The sequence below is a fragment of the Anticarsia gemmatalis genome, chromosome 26, assembly GCF_050436995.1.
Source record: "Anticarsia gemmatalis isolate Benzon Research Colony breed Stoneville strain chromosome 26, ilAntGemm2 primary, whole genome shotgun sequence".
Classification (NCBI taxonomy): Eukaryota; Metazoa; Arthropoda; class Insecta; order Lepidoptera; family Erebidae; genus Anticarsia; species Anticarsia gemmatalis.
The window spans coordinates 974245-998853 of NC_134770.1; the positions used below are offsets into that span (position 1 = coordinate 974245).

A 24609-nucleotide genomic window follows, 5' to 3' on the forward strand; every position below is an offset into this window, starting at 1 on the left:
TTTGTGGCTATATGCAGGAACTCATTATAATATTCTCTTATTTCGAGAAGAGTTATGATGAGCAGTCATAGTCAAGTGGAATATGCCTGCACTTCCATCGCAAGTGGTTGACGGTTCTAACTCGAAGCTGCTACAAATATAAGGATCAGGCTTTCTAATGGGGAAGAAAAACATCGTGACGAAACAGATAGGATATTTTGGGGAGGGTCTTTGTCAAACAATGAGCCAGTAAAAATAATCTTTACTTATAATAATGTAAAGCTACTATTTAGATATTTTTTTTTGTTTTGAGTAATTCAATTATTATGGAAGGATATAGGCTATATAACATTACGTTATTACCGATAGAAGTAGACCAGGAGTTATATAAAATAAAAGAAATACTCTGTATTACTCAATTTCTTGGCTCAAAGTCTCTCACTTTCTGGGAGGAGACTCGAAGCCACCAATGGGGCACTAATGGCTTAAATATTAAATTTTCATTAACTACATAAAGCCGTTAAGTTAATTCACTCAAATTTGAATCCATCCGTGTAACAGAATGTTCCTTGTTTTAGTAATTCTAGTAAAATTACACATTAATACCGTTGATATGTCAGAATCGTGCTCGTAGCGTTGCCAAGGCTGTGACTTACTTACTGTTTGTGTGCTCACATCTCAGTAATGGCTGCGCCGAGCTGAATTTGTTGGTAGCTAGGGTACCATTAACTAAGGAATTTTGAACCTAGGTGATTAACGTCTCGAAAAACTTTACTTGCTCTGGTAACTTTTTGATATTGATATTTTGTTGGCAACTGTCACTAATTAAAATTAACTTGGCCGTACTTATGTTTTGGAGTTAATATGACTCTTTAGGAACTGGTAGAGTTGACTGGTAGAGAATGCCTTGATGTATTAAGTTCGCCTATGTACATGAAGTTTAAATAAATAATTAAATAAAACTATTAAAAAAAATCTAAGGCATGCTAGGTTTACTTAAATTGTTAGCTTAATGTTTTATTCTTCGGTAGAGCATGACATTATTGTTTTTTATACTTTGTACACTACACAAAACTTCGTAAAGGCATTAAGTCATTGTCAACTTGCCGACGATTTAAATAGGAAACATGCTTATACCACTCGACCATTACCACTTTTTAAAGTTGAATGTAACTTTAGTATTGAAATATCAAGATAACTTCAAAATTTTTGATTTAAAACGTCATTACAAAATCCATTTTGCAATAAGATGTTCTTTAACGAAACTATATTCTCATAGAAAAAAACATGGCTAAACAATAATGCTGGCAATGTAATCGTTAATTTATCTATAACACATAGACGACGGCGACCTCTTCAGACGGGTGAAGACAATACTATCGCGTGGGACTGCACTTACGCAACACCGAAGGTAAAACTAAATGAGGAAACGAAAAATTTGACGTTCGCCGCCATTATCTACAAACATACATACATAATATCATGCTTGTTGTAGCCGAAGGTGCAGGCAGAACTTTATGGATTAAGTACGTGTAAATTCCCTAGCTCTAAACCAGGCACATTAACGAACTCTCACGAGAGTAATCTAAGGCTAATTAGAAAAGACCAAAGGCATTTCGCTCAATACGGGAATCGAACCGACTATGCTACATTGTCATTTATTTTATAGAAATTCTATTATTTGTGTCCACAAGACCACAAATAATTGCAGCGGGTTGTATGTTTGTAAAACACAAGTCCCCGAGATACAAGAGCAATTATTATTCTTAGTGCGGGAATAGTCGTTAAAAATACTTTTCAGAATGTCATTTGACATTTTAAATCAGTTACTTGATCTATAAATAAAAATATTTTTCATCAAATTCGGCTTAATAGATTCTTAGATATACTCATTTAAGTTTGATGTTATTCACAATAGTGCTATTCTACCAAAATTACTCGACCTTTTTTGATGTAATTCTAACAAATAATGATGAGCACGCGATGTGTGTAACTATTTAATTTATTTACAAATAGGTTTTGTGGTTTAGCAGTTAGAAAATGGCTGACATTACAGCACTTTTAACGGTGAAGGACGTAGTGAGGTAATGGCTATGAGAAGTTGTTTCAAATATTGTTTTTCGTATGTTTTAGTCTTTTTGTTTGTGTATGAAACTGTCGATTACGGCGTCTAGGGTTTGATTCCCGGGTATGCCAAAATTTTAATTCGGTTTTTTAATGTTTATTTCAACAATAATACAACAGTTCAGATTTTTGCGCAGTATCGAGAACAACTTATACCTATAATACCTATTCTAATCTTACTGATTTTAAATACTAGAGTAAATAACTGTATGGCATGCTCAAAATAGTTTAAGTTTATCATTTCAGTAACTTACAATACACTAATTAAATATTTAGCTTCAGACGTCAAAAAAACTATAAATAAATAAAAAACTTCATCTTAATATATAACAACGTAATATGCATCGTAATATAGACAACGTTATTCAACCGGAAATCGAACTAACATCTATACTAATATAATGCTACTGTAAAAAAAACTGGAAGTCATTAAATCCGTTTTACAAATCGACATTCATTAATCTCAACTCAAATAAAAATCATCAATACATACATACATACATATGTACATACATACATACACTAGCTGACCCGCGCAACTTCGCTTGCGTCACAGAAGAGAGAATGGCTTAAATTTTCCCCGTTTTTGTAACATTTTTTACTGGTGCTCTGCTCCTATTGGTAATATATAGCCTATAGCCTTTCTCGATAAATAGGCTATCTAACACTGAAATAATTTTTCAAATCGGACCAGTAGTTCCTGAGATTAGCGCGTTCAAACAAACAAACAAACAAACTCTTTAGCTTTATAATATTAGTATGGATACATACATACATACATGTTTATTATAAGCTTTACAAACTGCTTTGTATCATGATATATGATCATATGATCATTAGTATCTCATTGACAGATGATTGGAATCGTTCGGTCATTTGTATGGAATGACCCGAATGATGTAGGATCTGTATTGTGTTGTATTAGTCTCGGTTTGGTTCTGCGTAAGGCTGTTTTGATAGGTGTACTAATGTGGTATTGTTAGCTAAAGTCTACCTATGGTTAGTGGTCAACCTACTGTCAAAGTTGTTCAAGTCGCCCGAGGTCGTTTGACATGGCTTAACGACTGTTATCTTAATTGACAAGAACCTGGACCGACTTTTTACGTGCCTCCGAAGCACGGAGACACTTAGTTCAAATACCACAATGCCGTCACACATCTTTGAATGACCGCGCCAAGGTTTGCTTTTCAGTTTCAGCAGTCGGGTACACACACTACACGCTAAAGCGGCAGTTGTGAAATAAACACATGTATTTTTTTATAACTTTGATTTATTTCACGTTAAACAGTTTACAAAAGTTTTATCTCTAATGAATCATTTTCAGTGAATTCCAATAACTGTGTTAATTGTACCATTAATAGCTTGTAATTCTCAAACGTCCTTTGATTTTATAGTTCAGACGATATTTAAAGCGATAAAGCGTCAAATATACTTTATACAGCTTTTTAATAACTTGCAACATAATCGTGCGATGTTAATTTACTAGTTATTTGGTATATAAAGGTCACAATATACTGTACATACTTAAACCTTGCTTATTTTCTTCAAAGATATGTTCAATTAATACGATAACTTAATAACTTCACGTTTGACGCAGTGGTAAAAGTGGTCACCTCGCCACAATAACCATAGCGCCGCGTGTGGTGGATTTGAATCCCAACCGGGACATATATTTGTGTGATTAGCATGTATTTGTTCTGAGCCTGGTTGTAAATTTATCTGTATAAGTATGTGTTTAGAAGTATATAAATAATTTTTATGAGTTATGGCGAAATGCTCGAGTATTTCATATGCTTCTAGTCCTCTACCTGCAAGTTTTGGTATAACAAGCGTGATGGTATGTATGTAAGTGTTCATTACATGACAAACGAGTAGCATTAACATAACATAATAATTGTATTGAAAATGTTGTCTAAAGAGGTGTTTATTAATAAATGTTTTTACTTTTATAACCATAATTGCTTTGTATACTGCGTTAATAAAAGTCTTATAAAAATCCTAATATCCTTTTCATTAAATCACAAAGAGCCTTATTTAGACAGATCCAATAAATATCAATCAGAAGCTGTCAAAACGAAACTCATGACATTACTCGTTAAATCATGTCAAATCATATTGAGTGATGTCTTCATAAAAGTCACTACTCGATAAAGGTCACTCGATTACCGACTAATCGATTTAGTATACACTAACTGACAATTTGACGGTATGTTACTCTTTAAAATTTAATTGAAATAAAGTAATTGTTTAAGTAATTGTGAAAAAATATTTGATTTCTCGGATTCTGTAGGGATACAAATTCCTCCTTGCTTTAGTTGTTTTGAGTTGAACTGTAAAATTTAGGGATAGTGTTGCTTATTGTAAAATGGGAACAGAAACAGATACTAAAAAATAGCGTAAAACAAGACAGACGACCAAAATGGCCTATGAGTAGCATTTTCAGTAAAAATTCATTGATAAGTATAGTACAAAATGTGTCTGTGGGTAATCGTTTGTCGCTAGTCGATAGTGGTTGGAAATCGACCTTTAAATTTTAGATTAAAAAAATGTGAATTACTTTTATGGCTTAACTGAAATACTTGAAAACCCAGGATATAACATCAGAATCTTACTTTTGTAAAGGCAGCCGTTTAAGGCCAGAATTTAGAGAATTCAAGTATGTATCTAATAGTACAAAGTAATGTGATATTTTCTAAGTTTGTTTTACAATAGAGGAAACAATAACTTAATTTTAAGTCAGCATTAAAACGGCCATAATCTGCTTAACCTTACGAAGGGTCTAAACCGTTTTAACCAATGACAAGTTAAACTATCCCTTTGTATTAACCGTTAACTAGCAGTTAAAACAATGAGAGTATTAAACACACAGTACTTAACTATTTGAGTTAATTTTAACCTTTCAGTAATGAGTTTGACTTTTGCGGGTTAATTGTTATAAAATATAAAAATTCAGGTCGCACTTTTTATAAAGATTTTTTATAACGGTTTAAAATATTTTGTTTTAAAATGTCAAGGTGTCTTTTTGTGTAAAAATAACGGCAGACTAATAATATAATTATATGTTATTTTGGTGTTAAATATAAAAGGTTTATTTTTAAATATATTCCTCTATTTCTTATCGACACGTTAGAGTTTTTATTAAGATAATCATAATGTAAGGCGTTTAAAAGAACGATCACGATGTTTGAAATACCGATATTTTTTGGCTGTCGTCAGAATTTTAACATTTATGCATTTATTTTTATTAACAAACGTGAACAGTTTGTATTTGTTAACCAGCTGTTCAAATTTATCCTTCGGGAATTATTTATTAAAATGAGATGAGTAGCTTCATTTCATTCTTATATTCTTTCTTTATAATATTAGTTGGAAGTAGGACTTTCAATTTCTTTACACTTTCTATTGTTATTTTGATACATTGTACTTAATAATAAAACTCATCAATTGAACTAGATTTTTTTAATAGTCAATTATTTTTATTACATTTTATCATGAACTGCGTGACTAGAAATTTTGTTTTTTTATGTAAACCATCTGTGATTCTAAATCTATTTATTTTCTGACTAGCTGACAACCGCATCCAGAATTTCATCCCCTAATTCATCCATTTAAGGGTTAATTTTTCAAACTATAAAAAGCCTATCTTTGATTCTGAATCTTGTATCTCCATGCTTAATTTCAACTAAATTGGTGGTCTTTAAAACGCATGTAAAATATGAAGGTTAGTTTAACGGCTTATGATTAAGTCTCAGATAACCCATCCAATACACACAATAACAGTCAATGGATTAAAACAAATGTCAAAATTCCATCTGTCTACACGTATCTCAATTGACAACTAGTGTACGTCAAATCGATATTCACTATTCAGTACATTGCTAGTTTGTCGTAACGTGTTAATCACTATAATCTAAGGGAGGAAACAATGTGCAGCATAGTGGCTTTCAAATAGTTGTCAACTGAGATACGTGACAGCCCCTCGATTAACTACTTATATCATACGATACTTATTCAAGTGATGAAACTAGGACTAAGTATGCATTAGTATAAATACTTTTCAAAACACGACTAAGTCCAATTATCATTTAGATCTGTACATCAAGTTAAAGGTTGTGTAATCTATGTAATTGTATAATAACATATTGTCTAAACATTTGTTTATGCCTCGGGATACATAGAAACCTACACTCGTATCAAGTATAGTGATTATTCTTGATATTTTAATAAGATAATTATATTAAGGGAAGGTTCATATCTGACGGAACATACGTCGCGTATTATCGGTCGCGCAACGCCAGAACAGATGTATAGAAAATCACTCGACCGTTCACACTCAACCAACGATGCGTCGGTGCGAAGCCCATACAAATTAAGTTTCGCCCGACGCATCTTCCGTCAGATATGAACCTTCCCTTATCGATCTTTTTGTTACCGGCAGCCGTTCGAGCTGCCCGAAGGCCTTTGACGTGGCTTAACGACTGTTATCTTAATTGACAACAACCGGTACCGACTTCTTACGTGCCCTCCGAAGCACGGAGACGCCCAATTCAAATACCACTATGCGCTCACCTATCTATGGTATGACGGCGCCAAGGTTTGCTTAACCCACAGATCGTTTTACCGACCGGTGAGCGCAACCGTCTATGGGTATGACCTGTATGAAAAGATGTATAGATGTGAACGAAGCATTGTAAATATGTAAAGATCGTACCAAGTCTTTTTAAGTTAGTTCACTTTAAAAAATGTAATTATATTTTACTTTAAATAACAAGATGATAAGATTCTTCTGTCAAAATGTATGTATACTTATTACTTTTACACAAAATTTGCGCTGAATTTTTAGGTTAACATACACAATAACAATTAATTCGTAAATTATATAACAATAATATATATTGCGTTATTCTCTCACGTTATTTTTGTGACGGTTTTATATAATATATATGTTTATAAACAGAATAATATTATGCCTCGTTAATTGTTAGATAAAAGTCGAGATAAAGTAGCCGGATGGACTTAGTTTTTATTATTTAAATATACTATCCTTTTTCCGTCATACTTCATAAATTTGGCCCATAGCCACTCACAGGCTGGTAAACAATCTGTGGGTTAAGTAACCCTTGGGTCAAGCATTCCACAGATGGGTGACCGCTTAGTGTATTTGAACTGAGCGTCTCCATGCTTCGGAAGCTCGTGAGACGTCAGTTCCGATTGTTGTCAATTAAGGTAAAAAAATTTAAGCCATGCCAAAGGCCTTTCGGTGGGCTTTAACAACTTTGACTTAGAAAAATACTAATAGGTAGCACTTTGTCCTACCCGGCAATCGAACACGGGACCACAAAGTCAGAAGACGGATACACATTCGACCGCGCCACAGAGGCAGTCTCTGTCTCTGTCTCAATCTTCAAATTTTATACCATTAATATACACTATATCCTACATAAATTCTATTTTTTTGCTCACAATTACAATCCTTTCAAGCGTTAACAAGACAGTATATAAATCGTATGTATATAATATAACAATTTGCAATGAACACGGCAGCGAAACATCAATTTAAAATATATACAACATAATAATATAATTGACTGTTAATTGATGTTTCACGATTTCTTTAGGTGTACAAAATAAATATTAGTTTTTGTCTGTATGTTTTGCGTATACTAGCTAAATTATTAAGTCCATTTTGATTTTATTAGTAGGGATAATGTCCATCCTGGGGTTTATAGGAATTGCAATTCAATTTTTTTATTTCTTAGGGTGCATGTCACTATTTATTTTTATTGTGAAATGAGTGGCAGCAAAAATTGCGTTTTTCTTTTTTTACGCGATTAAGGATGATTTTTGAAAAAAATGTGTAGTATCTATTTGGCTGAAACTGAAACACTTTCACGCTTGAACTGTTACACTGATTTTGGTAAAATTTTGCAGAATAATGGAGATGTTTGTCGGCCCGAGGTCAAATGAGTAAGTGTTTTTCGTGAGCGAAGATTCTATACAAAAGCAATAGTTAATTTAAAAACTGAAAAAAAAAAATATTTTATTATTATTCTAAATTGAACAAAACCTATGTTGGAGTCGGCTTCCAGTCTCACCGGATGCAGCTGAATACCAGTGTTTTACATGGAGCGACTGCCTATCTGACCTCTACAACCCAGTTATCTGGGTACACAATATTCTTCGGTAAGACTGGTTGTCAGACTTTCAAGCTTCTGACTACTGTTAACGACTGTCAAAGATCTTCGAAATTGACAGCCGGGACCCACAATTTAACGTGCCTTCCGAAACACGGAGGAACTCGATATGTATAAGATGGTCACCCATCCACAGAACAACCTCGGCAAGCGTAGCTTAACCTCAGAGATCGATCCGCACGGCTGTTGTTAACTAAGCCACGAGCTCCTCTGAATTATTAAAAAAAAAATTCTAAATTGAATTAATTCCCATTTATGCAAATGTCTGTCAGTTTGTAGCGTTTTCACAGCTTTAAAAATAATGAACCGATTGTGATGAAATTTTGTATGGAGATAGTTGAAAACTTAGTCCAGACACAGTTTAAAGAAAGAGTAATTTTCCTAAAGAATCCTTTCTTAATTTATGTAAATCGAGATTGCAAATATACGTGAGTGCAGTCGCGTGAGTTAATAAGTATTATAAAAGGCTATAAAAATACATAAAACATTTGTAATTATTAATTGTATTCAAATACAACTTCCACATAATATTTAATGTTAGGAAGTTAATGTTAAGTAGTTATTATTACGACAACCGGTTGTATTGCGGGGTTAAGTTTAATTACGGTTCGTTTGTTGTGGGGTAAGCAGATTGGTTAAGATTTTTTTTTGACAATTTTGATTTTCATGGTGGGGTTGCTTTTTTGTTTTGTTTTGAATGGTAAGTTAAATGTGATTTTGAAAAATTACAATGTGAATGCTTTTTATATATAAATGAGTAACGAGATTTGGCCAAGTTATTGTAAACAAATGTTGTTTTTTTTTTCAAGGAAAAATTTTGTATTTTGAGTAAAGTTATACTTTGAGGGAACAATGTCATTGTCATGTTAATTAATTTAATTTTCATTAAAATTTTCTTGTTTATTCTTATTTTGTAAAATTGCATTATTTTAATTGTACGTATTGTATTTTATTCAAAAGTTTATCAAAAAAATATAATATTTATTCTCGTATTATATATTACTTTATTCGTTGCATTATTTTTAGTCAAAATAAATATCTTCAAAATTCTCAATAAATGCACTTTGCGTTTACTCTACAAAGGAAACAATATCCTTCTAAAACTTTTTTTAAGTTTCAATTCTAAATTCAAACTAAAAAAAGCCATACTACACCTGTCAACTTGCAAAAAAAAAAACAGAAAAAAAATGAAATATGGAACTAACTTTGAACGTGTATTCACAATCACAACACAGCACTACACGCAACCAGCCGGCGTCGAGTTCACGTGGCCACTGAATCTTATATGGGAATGTGCCTCTTATATACGTGCTCTTATTTCTAATACCATTGAGCAAGCAAGGATCGTGTAGTGGGGTGGTTTCCGGGTGATTCGAAAAAGCTTGGAGCTTTTATTTTATAAATTTAACTTTTTAAAATGAAAACAGTTTTTGAGTGCCCAATTTGTAAATGACTATATTTTGTGGATTAGGATTCAAACCCTTTTTTATTCGGGAATTAAAAAATCTCGGATAAGATCAGTTTAGCAGTGAGACAGTAACGGGTTCGATTTCTGTTTTTGACTAAGGCAAAGGTTTTTTTAAAGTATGTGTGTATAGAAAATATTGATAACTTTCTTCAATAATGAAGAAACCTTTCCAAGACTAAGAGTTCTTTCAACCGATATGAAAGAGATGTAAATTACTACGCGGTATGGACTTAAAGTCAAATCTTTTTATAATTATAGGCAGATACAAACCTCCCATAAATTAAATAATAAAATTAAACGCAATTTTTGTCTTAATGGACTAATTATTGTATAAATCCATTACGGTACAAATTACATATCTTCATATTGTAAAAAATTAGGTTGGATAATTTGTTTATTATAAATTTAAATGTATATTTTTTGTTCTTGCGAATAAAAGTTTAATAAGTAACATATTTATTATGTACTACTCCAAATTATACACTTTCCTATTTGTGCCTAAACCTGAAAAAGTTTTTGTATTTCCTTAAGATAATTTGTTTAAATAAATATAATTTTATCCTATACATAATACCGATAGTCACTTCAAAGATAATTATTACAGTAATAAGTAATCAAGATAGCATCTTCCCTATTATATACATGTCGATGTTAACGATACGATCATTTATTTAAATCAGTCAAGCTATTTATGAGATGCATCAACACATACAAACGCACATTAATAAGTAGTTCAACAATAGTAATAATTCTTACTCTTATTGATTATTTATTCTTTGTACTTTTATGCATACTTATTGATAATCTCATTCTATAAATATTTATCCTATAAATGCGAAAACCATGTAAGTATGTATGTATGCACGTAACTTACTCTATACAAATAGTACTAGATGGATTTTTATGCAATAGGGCACATAATCATCATTAGTTTAGAAAAAAGATAATACATTGTGCAGTACGACATAAAAAAAATATTTTTTAACATAAATCTCAAGCAGGACTGCGGTTAATATTAAAGCAGTTTAGAAGGCAATAATAATCAAAACCCATAACTTTGCCATGAAATATATACGATTTTTAACGATAAAATAACTTTTACAAACATACAAGTAATAGATACAAAGGAAAACTACATCTAAAAAACATTTGTTTCGTATGGGAATAGAACCCGTGATACTCGCACGTAATCGTTCCATTCTGACCACTTTAACCACTACGCCTCGACTTCTACTACCCAAGGACGGAACGCGTTGATATCTTTTGTTAGCGTTGCGTTTTGGTAGGTTACAAGTATTGTTTTTTGCATTATACTTTCCTATATTATTAATATTCATAACAGATACTTTTAAATGTTTTCTTTTTTTATTTTGGGATCGAGCACAGTACAGTACTCAGTATTTTTTTTACTTCAGACTGATCCCCGTATATTTGCCTGTGTAAGTAATTTTATCTCCTGTTTTAACCGTTTCAAGCCTAATATTTAAAAAGTAACCGATACATGTTCCCGGGCCTGCAACTAACTTTAAGTTAAATTTCATGATAAAATGAACAGTAATATATAATAATACATAACACAATAGCATAACTTCCCATTCGCAAAATTAGTACGATACTACTTAAATAAATAAATATATATATCATTGGACAATTCACACACGGTTATTTGATTCCAGACTAAGCAGAGCTTGTACTATGGTAACCAAACATACTTCTAAATATATACTTGTTTTTATTTTTTTATTAACCTATACTGTCCCATTGTCGGGCAAAGGTCTCCCCCAAACTCCTCCACCGGTCTCTATCCTCAGCAATTTCCTGCCACCCTTCCAGATAGGTGTCCAAATCGTAATACATACTCATATAGATAAATTGACAATCAACCAAATACTCTACTTAATTTAAAATTTTCATCCAAAGCATAATATAATTGCATATTATCTTATCAGCTCTTCAAGATTTGTGACTGTAATAAACTGCATTAAACGTCCCCTCATATTTATTGTCGCATATAATTGTACAAACTAATGTAACGTGCAACTTATCGATTTGAGATAAAGCCTTGATGATATTTATTGTAGCTATAAACGTGTAAACTTATGAGAAGAAGCCTCGTGAGATGCTAATAGTGTACTGGATGTTGAGTGATGATTTCATGACAAAACTATCAGGGTTTTTTCAGACGTACCACAAACACAACCACAACGACAACACGTGGTCGGGTCCATATTTCTTTATTGAAATAAAATACAATTTACATATATGCCTCCGTGGCGCAGTGGTTTAAGTTGCCACGCCGCTACCATTGCGTCGGGAGGTCGTGGGTTCGATTTTCACACGGAACATTTATTTGTGCGATCCACAAATAATTGTTTCGTGTCTGGCTGCACTTGTGTGTCCGTTGTTTGTTTGTTTGTAACAGTCCCCGCGACACAAGAGCAATTCTTAGTGCTGGAGTTGTCTTTTTTAAAAGAAATAAAATAAAAGAAAAAGAAATGTAACACATTTTGCCACCGTTATGGACCGCGTATTTCATATTACCAAATCGCGACCAAGTTTTGTCTGGTAACGTAACGTATTTTCCAAAAATCACCCCTTCGAGGGTTGAATAAGGCCCAGCGCAGACAGAGCGGAATAATCCTCGCGCGGTCACGGGCATTTTTTTTTCGGCTCGCGTATGCTCGAGCATGCTCGCGACTGCTCCAGCCTGCGCGAGGAAAGCGTTCTAGGTTATCATTCAACATTAAACAGGCCAGTTTGTCGCGAAAATTCGTCAACGATGGTGGACTGGGCCATGATTATAATTGCTCTTTTGGCTGAAGAAGAATAAAAATGACGTTCTCCCTCTTTAAACTCAGTAACAACATTGAAATTTTTCGTACGATGCCGGCGGCGCCGCGATGCCAAGCCGGGATACCCGCGCATCCTCGAGGACGCGCGAGCATTTTTTGTTAGGTTCAAGCAATTATACACTTTATTTTAATGACTTTAAAGTTGATTTTCAAGTGCGTTAAAAAAATCCTCTCCGCTGCGCTTCTCTCGGTCTACGCTGACCCTAAGGGAATGAAATTTTGTACGCGAGTGGAATGTAGTAACGGTAGTTTATTATATCTCTGACTACATCTTTATGTATACTAGGTGTAATGTTACAAAAATCCATTAGATTTAACTATTTTTCATGATAAACATCTAGGCTCAAAATCTAGGCATGGTTTGACAAGGTTATGCCTTCCGTATAATAGATTTACATGATAAATGAATTGTTTTAATGATGCTGAAAAAGTTATGAAATTGTTACTCAGAGTCCTTGAAATTGTGAAGAGATTCGTAAAGCCTAATTGAAAACTGTCAAAGAACATTTAGATTTTTTTTTATACCTCTCCTTTTGTATAATGATTATGTTATAAGAACAAAAATCTGTGTTTTACGGTTTTTTTTAGCAATTTCGAAATTATCTATACTATATATAATATTATAAAGCTGAAGAGTTTGTTTGTTTGATTGTTTGTTTGTTTGTACGCGCTAATCTCAGGAACTACTGGTCCGATTTGAAAAAATATTTCAGTGTTAGATAGCCCATTTATCGAGGAAGGCTATAGGCTATATAACATCACGCTACGGTCATTAGGAGCGGAGTAGCAACGAAAAATGTTCCATAAACGGGGAAAATTTTTACCCATTCTCTTAGGTGACGCAAGCGAAGTTGCGCGGGTCAGCTAGTTAACTATAAATGTCGATATGAGGATTTGATACCGGGATCAAAGAGAAACAATTTTTTCATAGACCAAGTGTGTGCTACCCTGAAAGCCTATTTATTTTCTGATAGTTTGATATTGCTATCTAGTGGACACAATATCAAACTTTCGTTTTCCCTGACAGAAAATAAAAAATATATTTTCTCGACCCAAAAATCAAACCTGCGGCTCCCGTCCCCATTTTACCCAATTTCTCAAAATTCGCATCACTAAATACTTTTTAATTGAGACCTCACTTTTTAAAAAGTCCTCTACAAAATGAATGTCTTCATCATCAGCTTAGCCTTTCATCCAACTTTGTAAGATTCGTCTTTCAGTCTCACCAGATGAATATGAAGAAATTAAAGCAGTGATAGCCGAGTGGTGTAAGTTGACACCTCCCACGCAAGTGGTCGCAGGTTCGAATCCGAGGCAACACTCCAATGACTTTTCGAAGTTATGTGTGTATTAGAAATAATTATCACTTGCTCTAACGGTGAAGGAAAACATCGTGAGGAAACCTTGCATGCCTAAAATTTGTCTAATACGTTTATTGAGGGCATGCAAAGTCCCCAACCCGCACTTGGCCAGCGTGCTGGACTCAAGGCCTAACCCCTCCCCTTCGTTTGGGAGGAGACCCTTGCCCTGCAGTGGGACAGATATGGGTTATTAAAAAAAAAAAAGATGAATATGAAGCGACGGCCTAAACTAATGTCTTTATTCATCCAACATATTTCATTTAAAACAGTCTTAAGCAACATCCATTAATATTTGCTACAGTTTTACAAAAGTGCTGAGTACAGAAGGTGAATTAGCAAAAACGTTTAATAATGAAATAACGTTGATGAATGAATGCAATGTATTTCACACTATCTTACTTTGACTACTGTGTGTTTGAACTAAGACTGCATTAATTACTTCTATCGTGGCGTTAATTTTGCACTTAAGACTTCATTTATTAGTATAATGGTGTAAAATTAGCTTACTAATTCGTAATTATTAGACAGGTTGTCCGATATGTCCGATAAATTAAAGCTTAGCCGAGAATCAATGATAGCTTGCATGGTGGTTCTTAAAAAATCTTAAAAAGAATAATAAATAAAGAAGCTCAAATTGGCGAAAAAAATGTGAAGAGCTTGGTGGCTAGACTGTGAAAAAAAGAATTCAATTAAGGATTTTGAACAATTTTTTGATGTAGTTGAAAAAAAGGGGTCAAATATTGGCTACTTTAATCTACCCTTAAGCAACTAAACTGATATGATTTTTTGTACGCGAGCAAAGCCGCTGACGTTGTGAGTTATAATCTAGATAAATCGAACGTGTCAATGCTCTCTGCTAAGTTGTCAGACTATAATGTGTATTAGAAGCGGTAATTATCTTGACATCACAAACTGTCGTCATATTATTGTCAACGTAACTAGTTATTCAATATTTAATTGTTATTATTTGGACACACTTTCACTGTACAATAAAAGTAATTACAATACACATACATACAAGTATTTATATGTAGTTAGTTAGTGTGCCAGTAGGAGGGTACTATTAACATTAATAAACCTTAAAATGGGATGTTTGTAAACGGTTGATTAATGCCAACACAGTGGTTAAGATGTCACCATGTCTATAGTATGGCGAGGAGGGGTCGTAGGTTAGATTTGTTATGAAGGTTTATGTTTTCCGCAAATACTTGTAAGTTTGGATTTAATTTCCTTTTGTTGTTGGTTGTTTATTGTAAAGTTATAATTAAGAGAGTATAATTCTTTTAGTTTTCATTTTGAAGTAATAATATAATTGGTGAAACACGAGGACAAATTAAAGTGCTAAAAACTGATATTTAAAACAAGGATAGTTTTTTTTGTAATTACATGCAGAATACACAAGAACCATATATTATTTAGTCTAGAGTGCGGTTTAAGTGAGAACCAGCTGATTAAAATATTGTCGAGAAAGCTATCTCCACAACTATAACTTCCATGCGCAAATCTACTTCAGAAAACTTTGTTTTTGAAAAAACCTTTCAAAATTTTTTTCTGACCCGAGCTTGTTAATTAAGGCTTTTAACTTTTGTATTCATTTTATCTTAAAGATCATGTCTATCGTCACTAATATTTCACACATTGTCACAAAAACAAAGCAAATGAGTTGATTGACTTCACCGTGACTGATTTTTAATCGTTATAACAATTATTCACTTTCCGCAACGACAAAACACATACTAAACCGTTTACCGATGACTGCGACACACTACAAACCAAAATATACCTTAATGTTAATGAAATAGGGTCTAAATCATTCGCTTTCTTCAGCTTTGACACTTGATAAACATATTTCAAAAAGATTTGCCGATGGCTGACAACAACACATATAAAAATAAGCCTTAACGGTTAAGAATAAGGTTGATAATGTCTTTTACGAGAGGTAAATGTTTTTGAAACGTTTTATCTCTTTGTAATAAATAAATTGTTGATATTTTCTAGTAGTTACGGAAGTGATTATTTATAAGAAAATTGTTGAAGTATTGTTTTGTCATTTGACTGGGTCGGTAAGTTCAATCCTAGGTTTTTGGGGTTTGAGGTTAAGAAATTCGAAAAATTGTTTTTATGTACGGAAGTACAGGCTGTAATCAATTTTGTCCCTTATACAATAATGTTCGTGGTGTAATAATTAAAGACGTCACTATCAATCTTTCTGTGTAAGCCGGGGCTTCAGCTTCGTTTAACATAAAAAAATATCAACCCCTTACTATTCCACTGCTTGATAAGGGTGTCCTTGGGGAAAAGGATGGCTAGGTCTTCAGTCTTTCACGCTAAATGTAGCTTCAAAAACTGTGTAAAAAAGAACGAATTACATAATTATGTTATGATAATGTTGAACTGATATTTGTGTTACCTACAAATAAAAGTTTCAGGTTTGGTTTTAGTGCGAAACCTTTGTTTTTATGTTATGTATGTAAAAATTTGATTAAATGGCGGGAATTTAAAAAAAATGCGCTATTGTTAATTTGACATTATTTACAATAAATGTACGAGCAGTTTACCCGTACACTGAGTTGTAATTGTGTGGAGTGTGTTGTGGTAGGTTGTCGCAGAAGACGGGATGTTCACAGGAAATAAAATCACTGTATTGTGTCCGTACTTGCTGGTTGAGTTTATTGTACACACTAAATTACAAAGTATTAACCTAGATTTATATAGACCGCGCGTGTATGACGATATTGCATACTAAGTTAATATGTGTTTATGCTTATTTCATATAAAAGTAAAACAATATAAATCATGTGGCGATGCTCGTACAATTATGTAAGTCCAAGAAATTATCGTTATATAAATCTAAGTATTCCTTTACATTCAGTAGTAATATAATAATCTTGGTATTAGTAGACTACAAAGCTTACTCATGACTCAGATCAAGGGCAGTGCAAGGCGTCAGACTGAAACGTCAATCAAAGCAAGGTAAACAATGCATTATCGCGATAATCCTTATATAATAATATATATTTGTAGATCAAACAAATATTTAACCTCTTTACACTAACGCTGCTTGTACATGACCAACATCTTTACTTCGAACAGGGCAATTACTGAGATTTTTTGATGGGTTAAATTCAAGAATACATATTTCCACTCCATTTCTTACCTGGGATTTGAACCCGACCCTCTGCGTGACAGTTGTGTAAGGTACCAAGAAATCAATGTTTCGACCATTTTTTTTCGTTGGGACTCGAACTGCTTCACAGTCATGTCGTCGAAAATGTTTTATCAGTCGATTTTGAACAGTGGTTCCCGACCTTCTCTTAGTCCGGGACCACTCTTATATTATTCTTGTTAGCAGGGACCATTATGTAAGTACCTTTATTAGAAATAAACATTTTAAAATCATTCGCGGACCATATTTAGACTTCCACAGACCACTGTTTGGGAAAAACTGATTTAGAAGGATATACAAAAGGCCTAAGTTCTCACATTAAGTGGTAGTAAACGATTTGTTAGGGAAACTGGTAACAATGGCACAATGTTTGGACGCGCGGTGTTATGTTGCAACGAATACACGGATCTATTAGACACTATCACGCTTACTTATACACCCACGGCAGAGCCTTGACTACTAAGTTCTAGGCATTTTATAGAGCAAGAAGTGAATCTTGAAAATTTACTTCTATTTTACACGAAAATAGACCTATTAAGACTTTTGTTTAAATTTTCGCCAGCCTGTTTCGTTAGATTTTAGGCTAAAACTAAATAAATATTATGCTCAAAGGAAGATACAGACTAGCTATATCTTACCCCCGCGTAAGAGAGTAAGCAGCATATAACAGTCAAGTTACAAACTCTGGTTGCTTTCAAAATTATTTCAACAAAAGAAAAACTCAACTCGATGATCGAAATTGAGACCGCGTGATCGGCAGTCTTATATACTGCTAAACAAACACAGAGCAAGTTATAGGCATTTAGAAAAATTGTTTTTATACGACCACACCTATTTTTTTAGGCGCACTGGCAGTTCTACAGCGACCAAAGAATGGCTGAAGAACATAAACAACTTTACCCAAATCCGGAATCAAACTCTGTAGCCAATAAAACTAACTTACTTACTTACTATTGTAACTCGAACATTAAACTGAAACCACATAAACTTTATCAAACAAACTCCATTATATTCAAAATGTACTTAATTGTACCCAAACCGGGAAATAAACCTCACAAACACGATCACCTAAAACGCACTCTATAACAATTGCGCATTATATAACATCCTATATCCCCTGATCTAATATTTGCGTGTAACTATAATGTTTACGACCTCAATACGTAAGTAAATAATAAGTTTTTGCCAAACGGGAGGTCATGGCGTACGGTCAATGGGCAAGTGTTACAGGACGGTGTCGTGAGAGAGGGAGACATGAAGGTAATATAATTTTATTTACATGATGATCTATCCGACCGATTTCGGCCATGGCGAAATAAATTAGCGCAGATATAGCCAATTTTATTAGAAAACTTACGTGTGCAATGCGGGTATGTTAGTTTACCGCTTTACTATTACTTATTTGTGAGAATTTACAGAAAAATTAAAACAAATACCATGAACTGGAGTAATTATATTATTATTATTGTACTTTTAAATATAATAATGGCACTGTGCGGGATTGATTCCACGGCTAATTATTGTAAGATTGGCCCGAATGGACAAGGAATTGAAAAATTATATATACCAGTTTTTATGGTAAATCCGTACTCGTTTACAAAAAAAAGTAATTACAAACAGGCCAATATAGAGTTTTATAAACTTGAAAAACCACTTTTTCTGTTAGAATAATGTCTCAAATAGAATTTGGTTTAGGTACAGTTTCGATTTCCTTAACAAAAAATGGTATTTAAAAGCCATTTGGTCTATTCTTTATTAATTTACGTACTTTCTTTCGACTCTCGTATCGCCTTTTAAACGAATCCGATAATAATCATATCCAAGACTTCGTCATCAATAGTCTATTAGGACGCTAAAGCTCTATTTATTAACTGCCTCTCTTAAACATACCAACATCCACATCCCAAAGTCATGACATAACACAGAATTAAATACCAATTTGTCATGTACACGATTATATGTTACCCATCATATGTGATGTGCTCATTGCGTTGCTTTCCTCTATATCACTGGACATTTGTATGCTAAACTACCGGTAACTGTAGTTATATGATGTAAAGAATTTGATGGTTTTGCGTAGCGTAATGATTAAAGTAGTCAGCTGATGGTTTGTATATGGTAGTGCAGGTTCGATGCTTGAATGAAGTAACTATTTTATTTGTAATTTTTAAAGTCTCATGCGATATAATATGAACTGAAAAGTTCTACTGCTTGCATCGTTTTTTGTGTTTTATTATTCTAAGTAGGAATCGAACCTACTACATTCATCGGCTCTAACGTTAGGTTTTTGTCTGCGTCTCTTGTTTTATTTGTGTAAAAAAGTACATAATTTTTCAATATCCTATTCTATCATTCAGCCAAATTTCATCAATTTCAGTTCAGCAGCTTTGCCCTGAAAGCGTAACAGACATATTTTTTATCTACAATATAGGTATAAAACAGTAAGAAGTAACAATGAACCAGACTGACAAACACACATTTGAATCTATACTATAAAAGAACAATTAAAATAGGATTACTCACTGTACACAAAAATATATAACAAAATAATAATAACATCAAAAGTTAAAAGTTCAAAGTCACATTCCAGGTCTCGAACCCGCTACTAACAATGTCTCGTGAGAATTATCGAGCACCATCGCTGACCTCGCACAAGAATGCGATATCGAACCTGCGACCTTTGAGCTGTCAGTCTCGTCTGATGTGCTATTGTGAGTGAAGATGTTAGTTCTGTTAATTATGTTTCTTTGTGAACTGAAAAGATCTCCGGATGTTGAATACTTCCATATTACTTATATATTTAATCGATTTTGATACAAAAGTACAATAATATGAAAAATACGTGTCTGTCTGCACGTTTGGCGCAGTAACCGTAGCGCCGCGTGTGGTGGGTTCGAATTTCACCCGCGACAAAAATTCGTGAGATGAGCACGAGTATTAATTTGTTCTGAGTCTTGTTGTTTATTTATCTATATAAGTATATATTTAGAAGTATATAAGTATGTTTATCAGTTATTTGGTTACCATAGTACAAGCTGTGCATAGTTTAGAATCAAATGACCGTGTGTGAGTTTTTCAATAAAACCATATTGATATACGAAATTGAACCCACAACCCCTACGTGCAATAGTAACAGCATAGAGACCACTTTAACCACAGACGTTATCAAAGTTGCTAGACTCATATTTCTTGTTAAAAATAAATTCTTCATTGTCAATACTCGTTCCAAAAATAACTGTTTTGAAACACACATTATTATTATAATAATAATTATCATGATCAAATCTACCAGTTCAATTATTACAAAACAAAAAATAGACTAACTAACTCATTTATTTAACTGCCGAATAATAAGAAATACATATATCTAGCTAAATAACTGAAACGAAATAAAAATAACATCACAATGACACAACGGCCATTATCATAAAACTACATCTATCAAAAAGTGAAAGTTTCATCAAAAATGGTACATTCACGCGCAATAAACTTTGTTGATTGTTATTCGTTGAGTTTATGAGATAAATTAATGATAGCTTGAAATTAAGTGGTTTGATGAGAGTAAATAATGTAAGTAGGCAGTTTTATTGCTGTGCGTAATATATAGGTTATGTACATAAGTGCTTCTGTGGTCTGCGGTAGTGTATGCGACTGCCGTGCAAGAGGTCTCGGGTTCTAATCCCGGGTCGGGGCAAAAACTCTTTTCTGATTTATCTGTTCAAAAATTCTTAGACTCCTAACCTAACCTAACCAGGTTGTGTCGGTTTATCTGTCTCATCGGACTATGAGAAAAAAGGAATAGAGAGTGTATCTGTGTATTGTGCACACACTTGGACTCTATAAAAGAAATCCTGCACCGTTGGCTGGTTTCAATGAAACTACCGCACGGGCCGTAGCCAAAATCGGCCAGGTCGATATTAGACTATATTATGGCCTGAGCGATAATGTCTTGGGTTCGATTCTTGGGTCTAGCTAGTGTTAGTATTTCCAAATTATTTTATAGCAATTGGTATAATATGTTGAGGGAAAGATTGTACGTGCGATTGTATATCACGTGTTTTAGCTTCGATTCTTGGATGAACAAAAACTTCATGGGATCTTCCGGTTTTCAATACTTTCAGTAGTATTATTATGAAAGTCTTAACCACATCTCGGGACTATGGAGTCCCGGATTTTTGGAAGGCGTGCGTGGGGCCGAAGCCAACACGTAGAGGCCCTCTTCGACTGCTTTAATATTTCAAAAATGTATGATGTCACAATCCGGTGATTATCCCTGTGCACACTATAAAATGCATCCAAAGACAATCACCGGACTGTGTAGAACTATGGCAAAACTAATGGGATATACAACTTGGGCTATTGGGATGGGGTGCTTATGGACTGGGAAACTAGGAAATTACGGGAACTATGGCGCCTGCCTAATAACAATGTAAATAACATGTAAAAGTGGCAGGCGGAGACTTGCCAACTCACAAACTGGGCCCCCTAAACTAGGTATTATTATTATTACTGACATTGTAAATGGTAAAACGTGAGTGTTTTCATACACCTCTGCCTACACGCACGGATATAATACGCATATTGTTATAAAGATAAATAAATAAGAAGTTATTTACTAGAATCCTTGTTTTGTAACAATACAAAATGACTAAATATTTGCTATTGTTCTAATTCCAAACTTAAATATTATATTTGTAATACATTTAAAACATTATTTCATAAAATTTTAAGATTTTTAATACTATATTATTTTAAAAAATTGTACTACTTAAACATAAATAATAACAGAAATTGTAACACACACTTTTCACTAATATTTAAACTAATATATACTTATAACTCAGATATGCTCACATATTTCACATATTCTAATTGTATAACTAAACAACATTACTTACCTAGATTCTACTACTACTACTACTTAAACATAAATAATAACAGAAATTGTAACACACACTTATCACTAATATTTAATCTAATATATACTTATAACTCAGATATGCTCATATATTGCACATATTCTAATTGTATAACAAAACAACATTACTTACCTAGATTCTACTACTACTACTACTTAAACATAAATAATAACAGAAATTGTAACACACACTTATCACTAATATTTAATCTAATATATACTTATAACTCAGATATGCTCATATATTGCACATATTCTAATTGTATAACAAAACAACATTACTTACCTAGATTCTACTACTACTACTACTTAAACATAAATAATAACAGAAATTGTAACACACACTTATCACTAATATTTAATCTAATATATACTTATAACTCAGATATGCTCATATATTGCACATATTCTAATTGTATAACTAAACAACATTACTTACCTAGATTCTACTACTACTACTACTTAAACATAAATAATAACAGAAATTGTAACACACACTTATCACTAATATTTAATCTAATATATACTTATAACTCAGATATGCTCATATATTGCACATATTCTAATTGTATAACTAAACAACATTACTTACCTAAATTCTACAAAAGTAACATTTTAAACACATCAAAACCACTAATTAATTTAACATTATCTTGCTATGATACAAGCTCTACAAACTCTATTTATTACACAAAATATTATAACTACTACTTATACTATGCAATAAAATATTTCTACATAATAATACATACAAAACACTATCACATTTACACATTGTCTCCAATACAGTTAATAAAACTAACATTAGATTATTCTAAAATTGATTCTAGGCATTCATGCATTTTAATAATAATTTATGGTTTAAAAAACTATTTTGATACTGTCAATATTACCTGCAACATATTACATTTCTATGTTTTCTTCAGCAAATCTATCCCTAAAATTACATATAGTAACTACCTAACATTTCATATATTGCATTTAATTGCTCTTATACTTACAAATTACTTCATATTGTTAGACAGTTGCTGTTTCAACAAGCCTGCATATGCTTATACTTATATATTGCAAACCTATACATCATCTAATAAAAACATAGTCTCAATCATTAAAATAAAATGCACTAAAAAAATCAAAATATGTAATTCTAAAATTAATATATATTTTTTGACAAACTCTAATAACACAATACCAAGTAAAATTAATAATGGCCTGTTATTGATGTTATTTACTATTGTACAGCATTATTTAAATAATTTAAAATATTCTGTGTGCCAAAATACAATTGTTTTTGTCATACACATTACAGCAAAAATATAAAAATTAAAATTCGATCATATAAATAATTTTATAACAACAGAAGTTGACAACTCTGAAAAGCAAATAGAGTGTATCTTACTTAGTGATACAAAGCTATGTTCACAAGTCATACACTATAATAATAAACGCAGTAACTCTCTATCTGTCTTGTCTTTGAATATTAGGAGCATTCACTGTAACTTTGATCAGTTTGTGGTATTTGTTACTGCTCTTGATATTTCAGTTGATATATTGGTACTGTCAGAATGCTGGACAAACATTAACAACCCACCACCTGTTATGAGAAACTATAATATGTATTGGAATAAAAACAGTTTAAATCAAAATGATGGTATAGTAGTGTATGTCCGAGAAAATATTAAGGCGACTTTTTCAGAACCTGTCTTTACCGATGGTAACTGTGTTATTATTACGATTGAGCCGGATTACACGATTGTATGCTCATACCGACCGCCGTGTTATAGGAATACTAACAATTACCTAAATTCTCTTGATGAAGTCTTGGGCTCAATACATACCAAGAACATCATATTTACGGGTGATATTAATATCAATACCTTGCCACAATGTATAACCGGTTCGACACATGAATATCTTAACTTGATGGCGATGTATGGTTTAAAGCAATGCATTACAAGACCGACCAGAATGAATGCATGCTTGGATCATTTTATGGTTAAATCTAATGTAAACATAAAAACAATAGTATTTGAACAACAGCTTACAGATCACCATCCTATACTACTTTACATTAATGATGCACGCTTAAACAAATACAATAAAACTTTCAGTAAAATTAACATTAATCACGAACTTATTAAAGAACAACTTACCAATGAAACTTGGGACGATGTGTACAATAGTAATGATGTAAATACCGCCGCAGAAATGCTAACTAGTCGACTCACTTCCATTATTAATAATAATACCGATATCAAAATCCTACCGAAACGTAATCAGCCTTTAAAGCCCTGGATCACAAAGGGAGTCGTCCAAACTATACGAAAGAGAGATAAGCTTCATATACAAACTAAACAAGCACCTAATGATAAAGAACTAAAACAAGAATACATAAACTATAGAAACACTTGCAACAATATCATAAAGAACTTAAAAAAACAGCACTATCAAGAAAAACTAGAAATCAACAATAGAAACATTAAAGAGACATGGAAGATAGTTAAAGAAGTTTGCAATATTAACAAAAACAGAGAATCAACAAATGAA

At 32.8% G+C, this 24609-nt stretch overlaps 1 protein-coding gene across 1 annotated transcript in view; it reads right to left on the reverse strand.

The window, feature by feature from the left end:
- Window positions 1-9590, reverse strand: part of LOC142984334 (uncharacterized) — a 49406-nt gene extending 39816 nt beyond the window's left edge. Inside the window, exon 1 of the mRNA XM_076131869.1 lies at window positions 9503-9590. The gene's annotated coding sequence lies outside the window, so the exon portion shown is untranslated. The remainder of the gene's footprint in view (window positions 1-9502) is intronic.
- Window positions 9591-24609: the final 15019 nt, after the last annotated feature.